This window comes from Cyprinodon tularosa, unplaced genomic scaffold (assembly GCF_016077235.1).
Source record: "Cyprinodon tularosa strain WSP-4 unplaced genomic scaffold, ASM1607723v1 ctg206, whole genome shotgun sequence".
Classification (NCBI taxonomy): domain Eukaryota; kingdom Metazoa; phylum Chordata; class Actinopteri; order Cyprinodontiformes; family Cyprinodontidae; genus Cyprinodon; species Cyprinodon tularosa.
The window spans coordinates 1,777,373-1,795,778 of record NW_024038764.1 but is presented as its reverse complement, the minus strand read 5'-3'; the positions used below and the strand labels follow the sequence as shown (position 1 = coordinate 1,795,778).

General features: G+C 36.9%; 1 protein-coding gene across 19 annotated transcripts in view; it reads left to right on the top strand.

Annotated features, from left to right (window-relative positions):
- The window catches only part of nrxn3b (neurexin 3b), a 409,294-nt gene that overhangs the window by 100,880 nt on the left and 290,008 nt on the right, over positions 1-18,406 (top strand). The gene's annotated exons all lie outside the window — the stretch shown is intronic.

Below are 18,406 nucleotides of genomic sequence, written 5' to 3'. Positions count from 1 at the left end.
TTATCTGTCCAATTAAACGAGAGAATGTCATTGTGTTTAAAGTGTATAGAATTTTTTATTTTATTTTTTTCATATATATCAAAGATTTTTTTTTAAGGTAGTTCCCACATCTAACCAAATTGATTTAGTCTTTCTGCATGAATATACAACATTGTGTTATGATACGTTTTCCACTCTATTCAGTCTGGTGGTTTTTCCCATCAAAATTCTTCATTTAACCAGAGCTAGTAAATTTATGGATGTTCTGGCGAGCTTAATGGGCTATCTTCCTAAATGTACCCTAAACATACACAGACACATGCTGTGGCTGCCATAGGTATGGGTTATGGAAAGTCACCTTGTCTACAGTCATATGGCTTTTGTTCCACTAGTCACGAATCTCTAAGTGTTATGAGCTTTGTGACCATCTCAGAAGAGTTACATATTTACAGTGTTGTACTATCACTTGACAGTTTTTTGTTACCACATATTTTAGCATGTCTAAAATAAATGTTGGTTTAAATGTGAAGAAATGACATTAATCAATAGAAAGCTTTGTCCTATTAAGTGTATAAAGAAACTGTGTCGCATATGATATACCTTTTGCACTTCAGCATTTTAATATTTAGTCACAATATGCCAGTGCATCAAAGTGAATTAATTTATGGATCACCTTTTTAAATATTTTTGTCAATTTCCATCTAGAGATTAAAGTTCTAAGTCATTCACACAGTTTATGATATGTTTTAATGGTCATACAATTATCATCTGAATCAATATAAAACATTTTGTATTACATACAAATTCAAGCAGTTAGCATGTTGAGCTGAAGGTCTTTTGATCATTGTGATCTACACATCATAGCATAAAACTAAATATACTAAGCATTGTTAACACTGTCTATTTTTTACATTTTATATATGATTTTCTTGATTAGGTTCTACAATATATATATATATATATACCGTACAAATTGTGTTTCTTTAGCTTTGGCATATAGTGCATATAGCAGTGGTGCGAATACTATATCCAAAATGTTTTATTCAGCTGGACCAGCTGCAGGTTACAATATGTCAGTATCCAAAATTGTCAGATGTATAGAAAGTCATTCCTGTTAAATTTTTTAATCAAGCATTTTTAGTATAGGTTTTAAGTGTGGTTCTGTATGTAATAGAAATATGTCAAATACTCTGGCCTTGCAGAACAGTAAATGCATCCTCAGGATGGCAAAATCTGCCAGGCTATTTCAGTCTCCAGTTGACTTTAGCAATAAAATATCATACTAAAAATATCCATATCAGTAGTAACAATACAGTTTCCATGTTTCTTTGCAGAGTTACATTGATTGAGTCTGTTTTTGCTCTAATGTCAGTAACTTGCCAGTTCGTGCTGGTAAGACAACAATGGTATAAACCCTGGAATGTTAAAGGTGCAGTAGGAGATCTTTTCTGGTACATTTTTTTACCATGTGGCTTAAAGATCTCCCCACAGCCGCTTAGCAAGCAGGGAAATAGAAAGTCTGGAAGTGGAACTAAAATAAATGGTCCCAGCTACAGTGAGAAATCAATGAATAACCCCAACCAATCACAAACGACTGTCCGTTGTACACAATTGGTTTCTGACCCGTCAATCATGGTCATCTGAATGTCCCTTCCCCCTGTTGGCATACCCTGACACATGAACGAATTGACCCCCCAATGCTGGACGCCATGGCTGGAAGCTAGCCACTGTTATGCTATATTCACACCTAAAGCAGCAAGAGCAGCAAAAACGCATGTGCTGCTTCATTTTTGATAAGTGTACAAGTTTAGTTCTGATGCGCGGCTGAAGCATCTTTGCTAGGGTGTCCAGATTTGGGTTTTTGAAAAAGAGGAGCCTTTTTTTCTGGGGGGGGATATCGACTGCTGCTCTCTGCTGAATGGACCTCAGCAGAGAGCCATGAGACGCCCATCCTCAGCCGGATGAGGGGAGCTGGGGACCAGTAAGGCAGGTGGGGGGAAGCACTGGGACGCAGTTGTCAAGGCTACTGTTACTGGGTCAGGTTTGGTCACTCTGTCCCCCGCTGGCTCCTTGTTTCGACTACGTGCTGCACTTTAGTCGACCAAAATAACGGTTGCTGCTCTGGCTACTTAGTGGAAAAAGTGGGTCTGATGATTATATATGAGGACTGTAAGAATATGTTTAGAGTCTGCCTCTGTGTTCTCCTCAGTTGAATACTTGTATATGTCCGTATGGATGGAAGCGTGGAATTGTTTGAATGTGACTGGATAAATGTGAATTTATCTTTGTCTATTTGTCAGGTTGAGAGTTTGCCTTCACCCACCCATTGGAGTATTATAAGCCCAAAGTATGAGCCTGGCCTGTCTTCTTCCCCTTCTTATGCCCCCCAACAATGAGAGGTTACTGTGGCATTCTGATGGTTCTCTAGGTGCAGGGTTCGGTATTTCGGTTGGCAATGTCTCATTCTTGACTGCCAGGCCAGACGTGGGCCTGTTGGCCATGTGGGGTCCCCAAGTTCCACCCCTGCAGAAGCCTGGGTGGTGCTTGGGTACACCATAGGAGTGGCTGGAGGTGGAGCCCAAAAGTAGCGCTGCCACAGCCCCATCGGACTACTCACTATGGTCTCTTGGGTCAGGCCGCTCAGGGACTGGGTCTCTTTTGGGCTTGGGGCCTCGGGTGCTCTCTTCTGTCTTTCTCTGGTGGGTTTCGGACATCCCTATTTCTGCCCCCCTTGTGTCCCAGTTATATGAGGTGCTTTTGCATATCTGGGGCTTGTGTCACATCTTTATTGATCCTGGGCCCTGTAGGGCGGGTCTGGGGCTGTGCACACCTGCTATTAAGCATACTCTCCTTCAAAAGAAGCTTTGTAAATTCTTTATACATACATGAGCATGAATATGCATACATACTGTATGAGTTTGGTTCCGGGTATTAACTGATACATACTAATACTAAGCTGCAGCTGCAGATACTGTATACATTGTACCACCCTGAACAATGTTATGTAATCACCATAGGTTTTACCTTCCACAACATAGATATCTAATGGATATCAGCTGCTCAGGAAGCTTTTTTTTTTACTCAATGTTTACTTTGCTTGTCTTCTTTTTATGCGGTTGTTATGTCCTCTGTCAGTCTTATAAGAGTTACCGTATTTGTTCTGTGTTGTCTATTTTTTTTTTGTCTATTTTTGCTGTTTTGATTTATTTTCTCTTATGCCCTTCTTTCCTGTCTCTATCGTATGCCAACAACCATAATGGTCCGCTTGTGAAATGAAATCTGTTAGGCTATCATCTAGCCCTGGGACATCGATTCCCAGAGCTATATTGGCAAAACAGGATACAAATAACAAATCAAAAAACAACAGTGTGACTTCAGTAAGAGGCATCTTCATATCCTGTGTAAGACAGGCAGCTACAGAAGATCCTTTATGCCTTCAGCTATCAACACCTATAACAACTCATTGAACATTTGTCCTTGAGTTATTGGAATGTTTCATTTCCCAGTGGGATTAATAAAGTATTTTTAAATTAAATTGAATGGTTAAAACTACATTCTTTATATATTTTTTCTCATTTCACCTTCCCCCTTTTAGTTTTCCACCCTCATAAAGGTTCTGAAGATTATATTCACAGAAAATCAGCAGAGTCCTAGATGCCTAAAACCAATGATTTATCACATACTTTGTTACTGTTTATACTATAACTTTCATAAGTACTGCAATAATTAAAAAAATTAACTTAATATTTTTACAATGCAATCTGTCTGTCTCTATTTATAAATACAGAAAATAATTAAATGGCGAATCAATTCCAAATCTAAACATAATTGTGTTATAACATCACATATAACAGTTAAAGCTCTTTTTAGTTTATATTTATCCTGTGCTGAAGTACATCCTAAATTTGATTGGCTGCTGTTTCTCATGAAATCAATTTCTAACAATCTGATTACTGCAAATCAACCCAGCTGTTGCCCAGCCACCTTTTGTATAACATTATTAGGCCCGCTGAATGAGCTGAAGATAGGATGAAGGTACATATGCTGTAAGGCATGTTTATTAGGTGACAAAAATGGTGCCATTTATTAATATTAATCAGATTTAAGGGCTGGCTGAGGGGAGGGAGATATTGACACTGTGTGTATTCCTCTCTATCTCTGTATCTTAAGATTTTTTAACTTTACTCAAACATCTTAATGAACTCAGTGCCAGTGGTGTCAACTATTTCTGTGTTCACAATAGCAAATAGGTATCAATAGATGGTGAAGTATTACAAAAATGAATACATTAATTAAGAAGAAAAGAAACAATCAATAAATGTTTCACACAACTTAATATGAATGTCGCATGTAAATCCACTTTATGCATTTGGGCCATCCCATTGGTCTGCCATTGTGTGGTGCCTGGGTGGCAGTGTGGGGTTAAGGGTTTTGCTTAGGTTCCCAGAGTGGTGGCTGTGGAGATTGAACTGGTTACTTTCAATCTTCTCAGTGCACAAGCGAACTGCTCTACCCACGAGGCCAACGCTCCCACAAATATCATAAAATGCCTGTTCTGAAAATTAAATTTCTGACTACATTTGTCAGTTGGAGGGGCTGACTTTCTTTCTTTCTCACCAAACTATATTTTCTCTATTTCATTGTGGTTTTAATAGATGGAGATGATTGACATTGTGTATATGAAAAAACAGAAGACTTCTAAATAGCAGTTTATAGAGCTCTATGGCACAAATATAAGGTCTCCATACCCTTTCTACCCTCTCTCAAGTTCTTCATAACATTTTTACTGTAACAAATGACACAACATAATATTTACTGAGACAGGTTCTGTGGCTGTGCCTTTTCACCTGAGGAAGCACTTATTACTTTAAAATCATAGAGTCAATAAACTTGTCCACATTTGAAGCAGCTAGATTGACACATGTGAGCTGCTGCCATTGCCAGGAGAGCTCCAGCAGATACAGGCAGGTGTTGCAAGGTTTTACCCATTGAGATCACCATGGAAATGCTGATTAGTGAATTGTGTTGCTCATAATAATTTCAGAACATGAACTTAAAGTAAATGTATATTCATTTCCTCAAAAGTTTGAATACCATTTCTGATTTACCCTTATAGCATGTGCTACTTTCTGTGGGTATGTCACATTAAATCAAAATAAAGTATACAAAAACTTAATATACGTAATTTGACATAATTGTAAAAAGGGGTTTTAAAACTTTGAAAATAACTGCATTTATCGTTGTAGGTAGTGACAAACAATTACATTAAAGAATATGATGTTTATCCATCTGATCAAATATAGTTCTAATTCCTCAAGTGAAGTTTTCATGGCTACAAAAATACTGTTATTTTTTTTTTGGTTCTCTTCCTTCCTATTGTGTTCTGAAAGAAGTATTGGTGTAGTACTGAGCCAACACTGTGGAGCAAGCTTGACCGCTGCATGCACTCTAGGAGTAAAGTTGAGATAAAGATAAGGTTCCAATTACACTTGACTGTGTAAATTCTACATTTCAGATAACAGTTTACATTAGAACAATCCCTAGTGGTTTAATGTACTCCAAATGATTAATGAAACTTCTGAGAAGTCGCATTGTGTGTTGTGCTTACTGATTCACAGTGCAATCACATCCAAGCTTTTTCGCCAGTTTCCCAATGCAGCTTCTGTCTACTCACAATTGATCATGTTAAATGTACTTAATGTGAAAGAACAAAAATAAAGCTTATGGATACAAGTGTCCAAAAAGCCCTAATAGATATAGAAATCAGTGATTATGATATATATATAAAATGATATAATATTAAGATCAGAAAGGTTGATTAAACATCTAATTTTTCAAAGATGTGATTTAACATTTATATTTAATTTTATACTGCCTCAAGCTGAATATTTTTTTGTTAAACAAATGGAGAACTTTTGAATGTGCTTCTTGGTGTTCCATATTTTAAATCATTCACTTCAGCAGCTAGTTGTCTGTTTACTTATCCAAATGTTAGCAGTAATTTGGAGTCTGGCCTCCAGGCAAACGCAGACATGTGCTGCAAATATTCAATATTCACTCTCCTTCTAGCTGCGCTTTGGCTTCAATCCCTTCCTGTGGGAAATATCTAGCTCTTTAGCAGCTCAGAGTTTAACTGTGTTCATTAGGCAGTAGCTACTGTAACTATTCCTGGGTTTGCATAGGTATTATTTTATTTTGCTTGATTCCAATAGTATCTAAAAAAAGTATGACTAAGCATAAGTTCGCCTTTGACTCTGTGCATACCATGCACAGAATGCCAGAGTATTAATAGTAATGCTTGATCCTCCAACATTTTGCATAGAGTGACATTATGCTGTCTGATTTCAGACATTGTACTGTACTCTGTCTTTTACTGTATTGCATGTTCAGGTATTTAATTTGGCTAATGATCTGAAATTCTCTGTACATTAGGTTTTTGCATTTATATCCCTGAATAATTCTTTTGCATTACAGCTTTTTCTCCCTGGCTTCAATTAAGTTTCCCCTTATAATGGGATGTTCTGCGCTCCCTTATTTAGGCCAGTGCATCAAGATATGACCCAGACAGTGTACATAGATTGCGTTGCATAAATATGTATATATGTCTTGAATATTTTCAGTTTGTCACATAACCAGATGTTTTAATGTGCTGAGACCATGAATTGATTTATGACCTGCTGTTTATTGCTACTGTTTGGTGCTGCAGCTTTTCCTGATATTTCTCTATCAGTGTGTGAAGAACATGTCTGTGAACATAATTTTTCACTTCTTTCCAGATTTTTTAATTTGTTCTCTAATTTCCATTAATATTCCCTTAGGATGCTTTAAGTCATCCACACAAGCTGTAATTTTAGTGAGATGAACAGACAAATAGTTGAACTCTACTAATAGTATACTTCTGAAGTTCTGGTTGTGTTTATTTTCTATTTTGAGTTCTTGATCCACTTTAAATTCTTGGCTTTTTTCATAGATGCTATATTTTGCTTTTATCTTTCTGTTTTACTTGTTACTCCATTTTGTCTCTTTTGGACCTGTAGTTTCTGATAAATTGGTGCTTTTTCTGTCTATTTTTAACTATTGTGTTCTTCTCTCTTGCCTTCAGTGTTCATCAGTAAATCCATTCAGAGATTGGCTCTCAGTTATTTTTAGAGATCTCCTTTCCCCACAAGTGAAGCCTGTTGTTTATTGGTCTCACTTGTTTTTGCACCCAAAATCTGAGTGATTGTATCTGGCATGCCATACTTAAAAAAATGGTATATGCGATTTAAGAAGTGCTCCTTGGTGTTTTACATTGGGACTTTATTGTTTTCAGTTTGGCAGTGAACCTGTAATAAGCATATAAACCATGCTGCATCTTTTGCAAATATATATATATATCAGTCCTTGAACACTTTTTTATTACCCTGTGGTTGAAAGAAATGTACAGTAGTTTTGGAAAGAAACACCAAAACATTTGAGCCAGAATTTTAAAACGAATTGCAGAATTAAACATGGACTGCTTTAATGTTTTTTTTTTTCTTACATATTTAGCTGTATTTCTATTTAATACCCTAATCTGAAAAACAGAATGAAATAAAAAGAAACTAATAACAACAATTGTTTTATTGTCACAGGGAAGTTAAGAAAAAAAAAATAGCATAGTTCAAAGGCATTTTTATTTTATCTGCTGTTTTTGTACTTGCCGTCATTTCCTTGTAAGGACTCTATTACTATTGACATAAAAATTTTTAAATGTGGAAACCTAACTACATGGCAGAAGCAAATTAGATTGCTGGCCTCTGTACCCCGTCCTGATAAGCTCCATCACTGAGAAACAGTTGCCTACGTGTGTATGTGGCTAACAAAATTCAAGGCATTCACCTAAGTTGGACAGAGATTTAAGGGCTTCTGTAAAAAAAAAAATTCACAAATGCTCTGTACATAAACTGGGTTTTGTGTATCAGAGAAGCTTTTGTCAGTTAGGAGGGTTCTGTCTGCATGAAGCGGCAGTGAAATATTATTTAAAACCTGCTCTCAGAACAGGAAAGTCTGAAGCCATCCTCAATGGAAAGCCTACACTGCTAAACAGAGAAGGTGTTTCCATTCTTAAAAGGTTCTGCAATCAATGTAGAATAGGATTTTGCAGGCATCCCCGGTGATAAAGCGACAAAAAATGTCAGTCTGACAAATAACCATTGCCATCTCTAGTAGATGATGTAGTAGATGAGCACATTTACACTATTATTTACTGTAGATTTTTTATTTTTATTTTATTTAACTCCTAACCATTTTATTTTTTTTTTATATCTACGTCCATGTTTTTCTTAGACACAAACCTCTACTAAATGAATCAGTTCAGTGTAGTTTTTGTCCATTTAGGTTTCAAAAATGGAGAAAAGGAAAAACAACTTGGTTATTTTATTTTTGCAATCTCATTTTGAAACAGATAAACCGAAGGGAATTGGGTTACCTCTGTAACACTGTACCTGTTTTAGTCTAAATTAGTCTGACAATAAAACAGATACTATTTGCGGCTATAAACATTATTTTCACTTGTTTGGTACCGTTTCACTGATAAGACAATAAAAGCAGGCAAAGACGCTACAATATCTCCACATAGTGCAGAAACAATAATCCCATCATCGCTTATCTTTTGCATTGTATGGCAGTGCATGGCATTTAGAATTTTTATTATATTTATTATGGGGAGCCACATGAATCAATCTCTGGATGAGGCTGCTTTTTGTCCCTCTGATAAAAGTTTAACCCTTCTGCTGATTTAACTGTCTGTCTGACTCCTGCACTATACAACTTTAACTAGAATCTACAGTTTATGCCATATTCATGAGTCTATATGGTAATACTGTATATTTGTTTAAAGACTCAAAGGTAAACTTTTTTAAACTGAAGTAAATATTATAGATTATAGTAATCTAAAAAGGCAACAACTAAGGGGGTGGTTGATAGGTGTACTTAACCACCGATGTTGTGTGTCTGTATAACTTAATGAACGCTTACCTATTGAGCGCTCTGGGTCAGTTCTCCACTATGCATTTTTTTCTCCCTGTTTTCTACTTATTTAACATTTCTTAAATTTTTTTTACCCATACAAGAACCATGTTTTCAACAATGAGTGGAATAGTGTCTAACAGCTTTTTGTTTATTTAAAGAAAGAGCCAAGACAAATAATTTTTATTGCTACAGCACAACTGCAACTTAAGTTCCACACTAATATTTCAGATCTGCTCTTTGTTTTGAATGGCAAAGACAGATCATTCAATAGGAAAACTATTTTTGAGCACCTTACAATACATTTAACAATGCATTAATGGCATGTCTAATTTTTTACAACCAGATCTGCTTTTTTTTATGTGTGAGATAAATTGTGCCTCATGATCATGACAACTCTCTCTTGTCACACCATGTAAACCAAACACTTCTTTCAATTCAATTAGCAAAGCAATAATAACATTATGTATCCCTTATGCTACATCATCCAACAGCTTGACCTGCTTTGATTACTATTTTTACCACTTTGGGGAATTAATTTTCTTCTCAAATGGACAGTTGATCCTTCACCATAAAAGAGCAAATAAGACAATGACCCCTCAGCAGAAATAAAATAGGCTATTGTGAAAACAGTCTTGACACAGGAGAACAATGTTTATCACATCCATGATCCCAATGCATATGCGCTATTTAGAAGGATTGCACCTCAAAAGACAGGTACAGCAAATACATAGTCCACTTTGATTTCCTCATATTAAAAGCTGCATTACAGGTAAATTTTCAGTAATGGAAATATACACAAAAACTTTGCAATAGCAGCTTAATCTGGGCTATTTAAGAAAAGAAATCAGTATTAATATTAAATTAAGTAGCTTTCAATTTTTGCTTTAGAATTATCTTTGCTAACTCCCAAAACACATGGGCATCAGGGTGAAGCAAAATCTTAAAACTTTGTAATCCTGCCAGCAGCTGAAGGAGGAAAGTCTATCATGAAGCGATTTGTTCAAAACAAAAGTCATTTTTAGGTAATTTGCGAAGATGACAAGTTGAATTTGTTTCCAATCATGCCGTCCTCTCTGGGGGTTGGTTAATCCAATTCAGTATGAATAAATAAGCAGATGCTGTTTAGAAGCCGAGTTCCACATCTTGAAAACACAAATACATGCAGAAGAAAAATCTGAATATGGTATATTATGTAATTCAGAGATGATATAATAGAGCCTTAGAAGTTATGGGAGTGTACAATGTCTTTTTTTTTTAAATCAAAACCATGATAAACTGCTACCTTCATATGGGATTCTGAAGGATGTGAAGGTTCAAGGGGGTTGGAACATTATGGGGTGGAGGGTTTTGTTTTGAGCCACAGAGCAGCAGCCTCAGCAGCATTCAGAAGGAGTTCATGTGCAAGTTAATCTGACAAATTTAATGGGACACTTTGGTCTGTGTGTGTGTGTGTTGGTGAAGGCTAAGCATGTCGTGGTGAATACTGCATGATGTTGCAATGCTGAAGCTGCCTGCTTGGACAAACTTAGCTCCACTGTCTTTATTTTGTCACATTAAAGGGTCAAAAACACACCCCTGGTGTGTCACAAGGACATTACTTTGGAAGGATGTGCTACTGCCCTCTGTTTTAGTTATGCTTTGAATGCTAAGAAAATAAATGTTGTCATTTCATAAATTGCATTTTAGAGGTCTTCAATAAGTTTTCTTATTTTGTCAGTTTTCCACATTTTACTTAAATTTAATTTACTGGGATTATATTTGAAATCCTGATCACTAATACAAGCCTAAGAATGTCCGGCTCAGAACAAAAAAAAATAGTATTTGAGATGGAAAGACAGTTCGATTTAACAAAATGATTATTTAAAACGGAAGTGCAGAGAACAACGTTGGCATCTAAGGCAGACACATCTGCAGGAGGAGACCACAGGTTAGTGACTACATCTTTCTGGTGGAGGATGATAATGAGAGTCCCAGGCGCTGATCTGTTGGAGCTGTGGGGACAGGCAGGAGATCAGAACTGAGCAGACAAAGAAGACAGGATAAGCCAGAGGACGGAGCCAAAACCGTTGTCGTAGAGGTGCTCGTTAGTCAGAGCCACAAGATCGAAGGTACGAATAGGTGCCGAACGGAAATCCAGAACGGAGTCGGGGAACATTTACAGGTTTGGTAAACAGGCAGGCAGAAATCCAGCAGGAGTCCAAAGACAGGTCATGCAAACCGATCCGTACAACAACTGGCAGGCCCAGAAGTCAAGAGGCAGAACAGGTCAGGATAAGGCAATCAGAACATACAGGAATAGAGATCTCTCTCCAAGGGCTCGAATAATCTGGAACTGATGTCTAGTTGATGGCTGGTGAAATAGAGGCTAAAGCAGGTTGATCAGATGAAAGGTAATGAGAACTGTGTGTAGATAAGCAGATGAATGAAAAGAGTAATCAGACCAGACGTCAGCGTCCAGATCATGCCAAAGAAATGTGAGGGAATACTTTGTGTAACCACCTTTCAATTTATTGATGGCTGTTTTTTTATTTTATTATTTTTTTCAAATTCTGTAGCCTTGGAAGGTCAAAAAAGAACACAACACCCCGTATCAGAGTTTATTAGCAAAAAAGATTTGCAACCATCCTTCCCCTGTCACTTAACAACTATGAACTGCTTTGTGTTAATTTAAAATAAAAATAAAATAAAATGAGGTTAGCAGTTGTGGCTAAATGTTAAAGCTGAATGTACACACATGAACAAGGTTGTTGGTACCCCTCCTTCAATGAAAGCTAATCCCACAACGGTCACAGAAATAATTTGAATCTGTCAAAAACAATAATAAATGGGACTGCAGCCCACCTCCCTGGACATGGCAGCTGTACGAAAATTGATGACAAAACAAAGAGACGGATAACAATAAGATAAAAAAAGAGCCCAGAGATACTGTTCAAAAATGTAAAGGGGAATTTCAAACTGAAGGAACGTCAGTGTCAGATCGCAACATCCTTGTTGTTTGAATCAAAGATGACTTAATGTGAGATGACCAAGGAGGATAGGAAAGTAGATCATAAAAAAGCCAGATATGAATTTACAAAACTAAATGTTGACCAGCAACAAAACTTCAGAGAAACTGTAACTTTTTGCTAAGGGACATAAGCTCCATTTTTACAGATGGAAAAATGAATAGAGGAGGCTCTGTTATGGCGTGGGGCTTCATCTGACACAGGGTGTCTGTAATCTTTGCAGGGTTCAGCAAAATGGCAATACTATCAGTAGATTTAAGAGAGAAATACGCTGCCCAGTGTCAGAAAGCTTGTTCTCAGTCAATGACACTTTTATCGTCTTACAATAGGATAATGGTCCAAAACATACAGTTAGAACCAATAATGTCTAAGAGGAAAATATTTTGGCAGCTTTGGAGGGATCTCAAACATTAATTTTAATTAGTTCAGTTTCATGAATCTTTGTATGTATCATACTTTTGTTAGATTCTGGTTATTTCTGTGACCATTGTGGGTTTTCCTCTCATTAATTGAGGGCTACAAACAGTTTGGTGGATATGAGTAGGTTTTAAAACTCTGCATTATGTTTGACTTGTCTAGATTCATTAAGCTTCATGTGCCAGTCTCTCCATCTGAACTATTGGTCGCCTCTCTAGAGCCTTACCTTTTGTGTTTGTATCATCTGTTCACTTCAGTGTGATTATCCGGCTCCTTCATTAACACTAAGGTTAAATCAGCAACAGACAGCAGCTGCAGCCTTGGCCAAAAGGGACATGAGCACTGATCTGAAGCAGATTAGCTTGGAGATTGTGTACATCTGTGTGCCTGTGTGTACTTTAACCCACCTGTCCTTTTCCCTTCCCTTGCCTTTTCTCCTTGTAACATCACCAGGGTTCGATCGATGCGCTGTCCTGGAGCAGAGATGCTAGATCTTGGCTTTATGGAGTCTTTTCCACCTCCTGTGTGTTGCACTGTGAAAAAGCCCCACAAGGCTGTTGATAGGTTAAAGGACTGTGTAGCAAAGCACATCCATAACCCAGCAGAAGATGTAGTATGCTGCTATATTTTCTGCTTCTTTTTAACAGTGTTTTGATTGCATTATTGATCAGCCAACTGGATAAAACCATAATCCCAACTCAGATATCGGATGCTTGATTAATAAATATCACAACAACATAGCAGTATCTTTATTTCCAAAGATTTTTCAAAGCAAACTTGGAGGCTGTAGGTGTATGTAAGCAGGGTGTTACGAGCTCTGTGATATAAGAGACTTAGCAGTCATATAATCCTCCCAACGTGTCTCGAAAATACAGACAGTGCCTTTAAGCAAATGTGCCTGATTTATACCTAAAACATATATATTGACCATCATGGTGCTACAGGAAAATGTTCTTTTTAGCAGATGTGAAGCATTAAAGCTTATCTGTTTCTCTTTTCATGTAAAATTCATGTTGTTCTCCCACCCAAGAGAGGTATGACGGTGTGTTGGAAGTGGAATACAAGGTATTATGCATAACATCTGTGTTTAAGATAGAGATATGAAACCGGGATTCAGACTGACCTACTAAGTTACAGCAACATTTGTGTTAAAGCCTATTGGCGAATTGGCAGAGTGATCTCAGACAAGTGATTGCTTGGTTAATTGCGATCCAACAACACATACTTATAAAGCTGTGCCTTGTTTTTTTCTCTGAGAGCAAGAGGTTAGCTGAGAGCTGAAGCAAACAGATGTAATGAGCAGAAACAAATCAGCTTTCTCAGATGGTGTACAGTCAAATGGATGGTTGCAGGTATTTAAAGCCTTTGCAGCTGAAAGGATCAAGATAATTTAATCAACGCATATTTTAATTAATAAAAATGGTAATGGAAGTTAATTAATCTTTAGAAGTATTACAAATTTTAATAGGTTTCACCAAATAAACATTTTTTAAAGTAATATTTCATTGACTTCTGCTGTTACTAAAGATTAGAACAGTGATTTTAAACTCAAATCCTCAAGGACCAATGTTCTGCAACTTGTAGAAGTGTTCCTTGCTCTACCCACTTGAATCAAATAGCTACACTACTTCACACCCAGCAGTCAATGCATTGCTGAGCTCTGCTAATAAATTAAAATTAGAGGCAGGTGTAGAAGCACATCTAAAGGTTGCAGGACACTACCACCGGAGTCTGAGGCCATTGAGTTAGAGAATAGATTGGGCAGAGGCTTGCCTGAGTCATGAAACACTTCCATTGGACAAATTAAGACTTGAAAAAAGGGATTTGGAGTGATAGATCAAAACTTTAAATTTGTAGTTCCTCACACTGCATCTTCTATGTCATCAAGTAGGAAAAACAATGGTTCCACAGTTTGAGACATCAACTGTGAAACATGGAAGAGGAAGTGTGACAGTCATGGACAGTTTTGCTGAATCCAAGTCCAGCTACTTGTACAAAGTGAGAGACACCTTGAACCAAAACGGTAAACAATGCGATCTGTGGCCCCACAAAAAAACCTTTAGTATCTGCCAGGATCATCAGGGTTTCACTTCAGAGCAAGATGTTTACCTAATATATAAGTCCAAGCTGTGACAGAACTGCCTCAGGGAAAAACAAAACAGTTGATACGCTAAAAAACATGGAGGGACCAGTACATTCCCCAGACTCCACAAATTTAGAAATAACTTCTGGAAGAATATCTGATTTCTTTGTTTAAAGAAAGCAACAAAATTTGCTGAGTTGTGTCTGCAAAGGGTGGCTGTGTTCATGAATAGATGTTTAGAGTATATTTTAATCCAATACAGAATGTGTTTTTTAATCCATTCTATTATTCCGTGTTGTTTTATTTTACTACAATTTGTAATATGATTTCATTTCAGAGTGCAATAATTTTCAGGAAAAAAAGAAAGGCATATTTACGTAAAATATTTAAATGTTTCACTTAAAAACGGATATGTAAAATTAGAAATACGGATTGACTGATTTTTACATTATGACTGATATATTTGGTTGATAGAATAAATATCAACATGGGTGCTTCATTCAAAGTTGGACTAGCCAGTCTACCCACGCTGCTTCTCTTTCAGCTGTTTTCACTGTGTTTTAGGAACCAAAATCAGATTTCATGTAGCTTGTACAAGCTTGTTGTCTAAAAAATGATCCTGAATATGTGTTAAAATTAAATAAACCTGGCTTCAATTATTTCAATCTGAAAAACTCACACGAAGAGAAAAGACAATTAGAAGAAATGTTTTTACCCAATTACTTTGTCTTTGGCGCTCAGACCTCGGCAGGAAACATTGAGCTTATTTTTGATAGATATGCATGAACAGGAGCAATGAATAGGGCTGTTTCCTCCCAGGCCTGAAACTGGTGTTGGAATGGAGATTAGACTGCTGGTTAGCGACACAGTACGCTGAGCTTTATGGGGAGATCCAGTGGAGCATATACTAGAGCTTCACTCAGGGACCTGGAAGATGGAAGTCCAGTTTGGATATCACAGGTTGAGAGAACCTGTCCATGATGAGCAAGCAAGAAGCAACAGTGGAGAGGAAAAGCTCCCCGTTGGAAAGAAACCTCTGGTAGAACCAGGCTCAACATGGCGTCCTTCTGTCGGACCGGTTGAGATGAGACAGGGAACGCAGTAAGAGTCCGGAAGTAATGACACTCTGATGAAGCTTTAGCTACGATGGTGGAGGAGGGGCTGGAGGTCGGTTGAAACAAAGTAATCTGAATGAAGTCACACAGCACAACCACCACCTGCGCACAGGAGCAGACAAGTTTCAGATCTGAGGCCTTTTAAGATTAACTTTGGATGCTGATTGGCTTTCGTGGAGGTGTAGTTCAAAGCTGATTGGCTGTGTCATAGGTGGATGTAGGAGAGCTATGAGTTTCTTCAGTTGAACTTCCGCCTAGGCTCCATTAACTGTTTATGTACGCTGAGATAAATGTCAGGGTAAGAAACTTTTTTTGATACCAAGGTCTTGCAATTTCATAGACAAGCTCTGATGTTACAAAATGGCACCTTGAAAAAACAGTATTTTCCATAAATATTTGCATTTTGAAAAGTTTCAAATGTTTGTTGTTGACTTATTAAGCATAACTACACTGTTGTTCGATTGCACAAGGTTTAGTGTTGGAGGTTTTTAGTTGTCACTAAGGATCTACTAAAATTTACAAGGAACAAATCCTGAAAGACTCCTGCAGCACAGCGACTGTAGTGTTTTAAAGACAATTGCAGAGACAGAATTCTATGGAGCGAGTCAAAAACAAAATCAGATTTGATATGATATCTTGCAGATGAAGTTAATCTATTTTAAGATAAAATAAGCAGGAAAAGGCAAAAGTGCTGTTTTTTTTTTCATTCATTTATTTGTTCTACTTCTGTGATTGCTAAAAGGCTCTAGACCCCCTCTAGCACTCAGCAACATCTTCAGCTGTTGGAATTTTCCTTTATAAAAATCCAGACATTACCTTTGGTACACTGTCAGAGGTGTGTTCAGACGCCTATTAAAACACTAAGCCTGTGGAACCTACAGCTTTCTTTGTTGCTGTCCCTTTGGTCACATTCACAGCTTAGTTATTGGGTCATCTTCTAATACCTGTTGCTCTTACATGTTTAACTGCACCCTCTGTATCGCAACCACACTGTAGTAGTTCTCTGAGTTGTTGCCTGTTAAACCTCTGAAAATCAACGGGATTTTTTATTCTTCTTCTATGGGAGTCTCTCACTGTATCGACTATTGTAAGCCATGTTGAACTTGCTTTTGCATCTACGGCTGTGTCACCAATGTAGTGTCATCAGACATTCCTAGGTTTCAGGCTACCTGGGCTAAGAACAACAATTTCTGGCTTTCTTTAGATGCAGTTTTTTTCACAAACCACAGCACTGAAAGAGAACACAGACTGTACCAGAGACGGTTACTGGTGTACAGACTTTAATAGTTTCATCCAAACTCTATGATAGAACAGATGTAAAAAGGATTGCTTGATCTGAAGTTGGTGTCTGCATCCAGATCTTACTGGTGTGTTTTAAAAGAACATCGACGATGTTTGGTGTCATGAACTGGGTTGTTCTGTTTAATTCCTTGTTTACTAACTGCGAGCGTGCAATATCGTACCTCTGGTAATATTGATTTTGTTATGATCAATACTCCGAAAATGTATGTTTACTATGAAATAGCAAATGGTAAAAATACAAAAAAATAAAATTCACCATGCTAACAGGGCGCCATAATATATTCCAAAAGCCTTTGGATTAAGGCTTAAAATCTAGAGCTAGAGCGTAAAATCAAAGTATGTGTAGGTTTCTTTAAAATTCAGCTGCTTCTCTTTTTAATTTAGTTTAATTGTTTTGAAAAAAAAATGCATGTTGTAGTAGAAGCATTGCCTAAAATATGGGCTCCCAGGGCACCTGTTATTTCCTAGAAAACATAGTAAAGAGGCACGTTTCAAAAAATTGCTTTTAAAAGCTGTACTGACAGCAAACTTCACATGATGTGTCTGACAAAGAAGAATGTAATTTTGTTGTTAATAAAATTATAAACTAAAAAACAACCTTTTTTTCTTTATATAATAACATTAATATCCAGAGTAGAATGATTATATACAAAAAAACATTTATTTTTTATTGCATCAAAAAGCCAAAAACTGAAGACAAAAGTAAGGAATCCACACAAGATCACAATTACACAAACAAGTTCCTATATTCATATACACCCCTGTGATATTCTAAATGTCTTTAGGCTTGTTTTATGGAAACCACGCCCATTTTGTATCAACCTGCAGTCTTCACACTTTAACCCTATATTTCCTATTTATCATGTGGGGAGAGTCTGGAAAATATGCCAAAAGCTTATTGATTATGAAGATAAATATGTTAAGTTATTCCAAAGCCAGTTGTGATGAATGTTGGAACCTGCTGGATTCCCCAGAACTATCCAAGATCTAAATACTTACCTGTAAATTTGAAGCACAGTAAAAAATAATTTTTCTTTTTATAATTATTGTAGTTCTGTGCAATGTACTATTACCATGTGTATCTACAAAGCCCCTCAACATACTGCATCTCCCAATAACAATACAGCTGTTACAATTGTCATAAAAAAAACTTCCTTTAACAAGTGTAAAAGTTTGCTGTCACGTTTTAGCCAAGAAGCTCAACCTTTGATTTACAGTGAAATATTTCTCTAGAGGGAATTTAGATTGTTGATTGGGACAGTTTAGGATTTACGTTGCACTTGAATACTTTTGCTCCGTAGTACAGTGTGTTTGTTTCTTAGCTGGCACCCCATCAGTAAATGCTTATACTAAATTTCTGTTTCTGTAGTTTACTGTTAATGGTAGACATGTGCTTTCTGGCTTTTACTGAAACATCCTAATCTATAATCTATTTGTCTTTGCGAGGGAGTTTTGGCCAACTCTGTTCAAACTTGGAGGGAGTGGAGTCTTAGCAAGATGAAGGTTCTAAACAC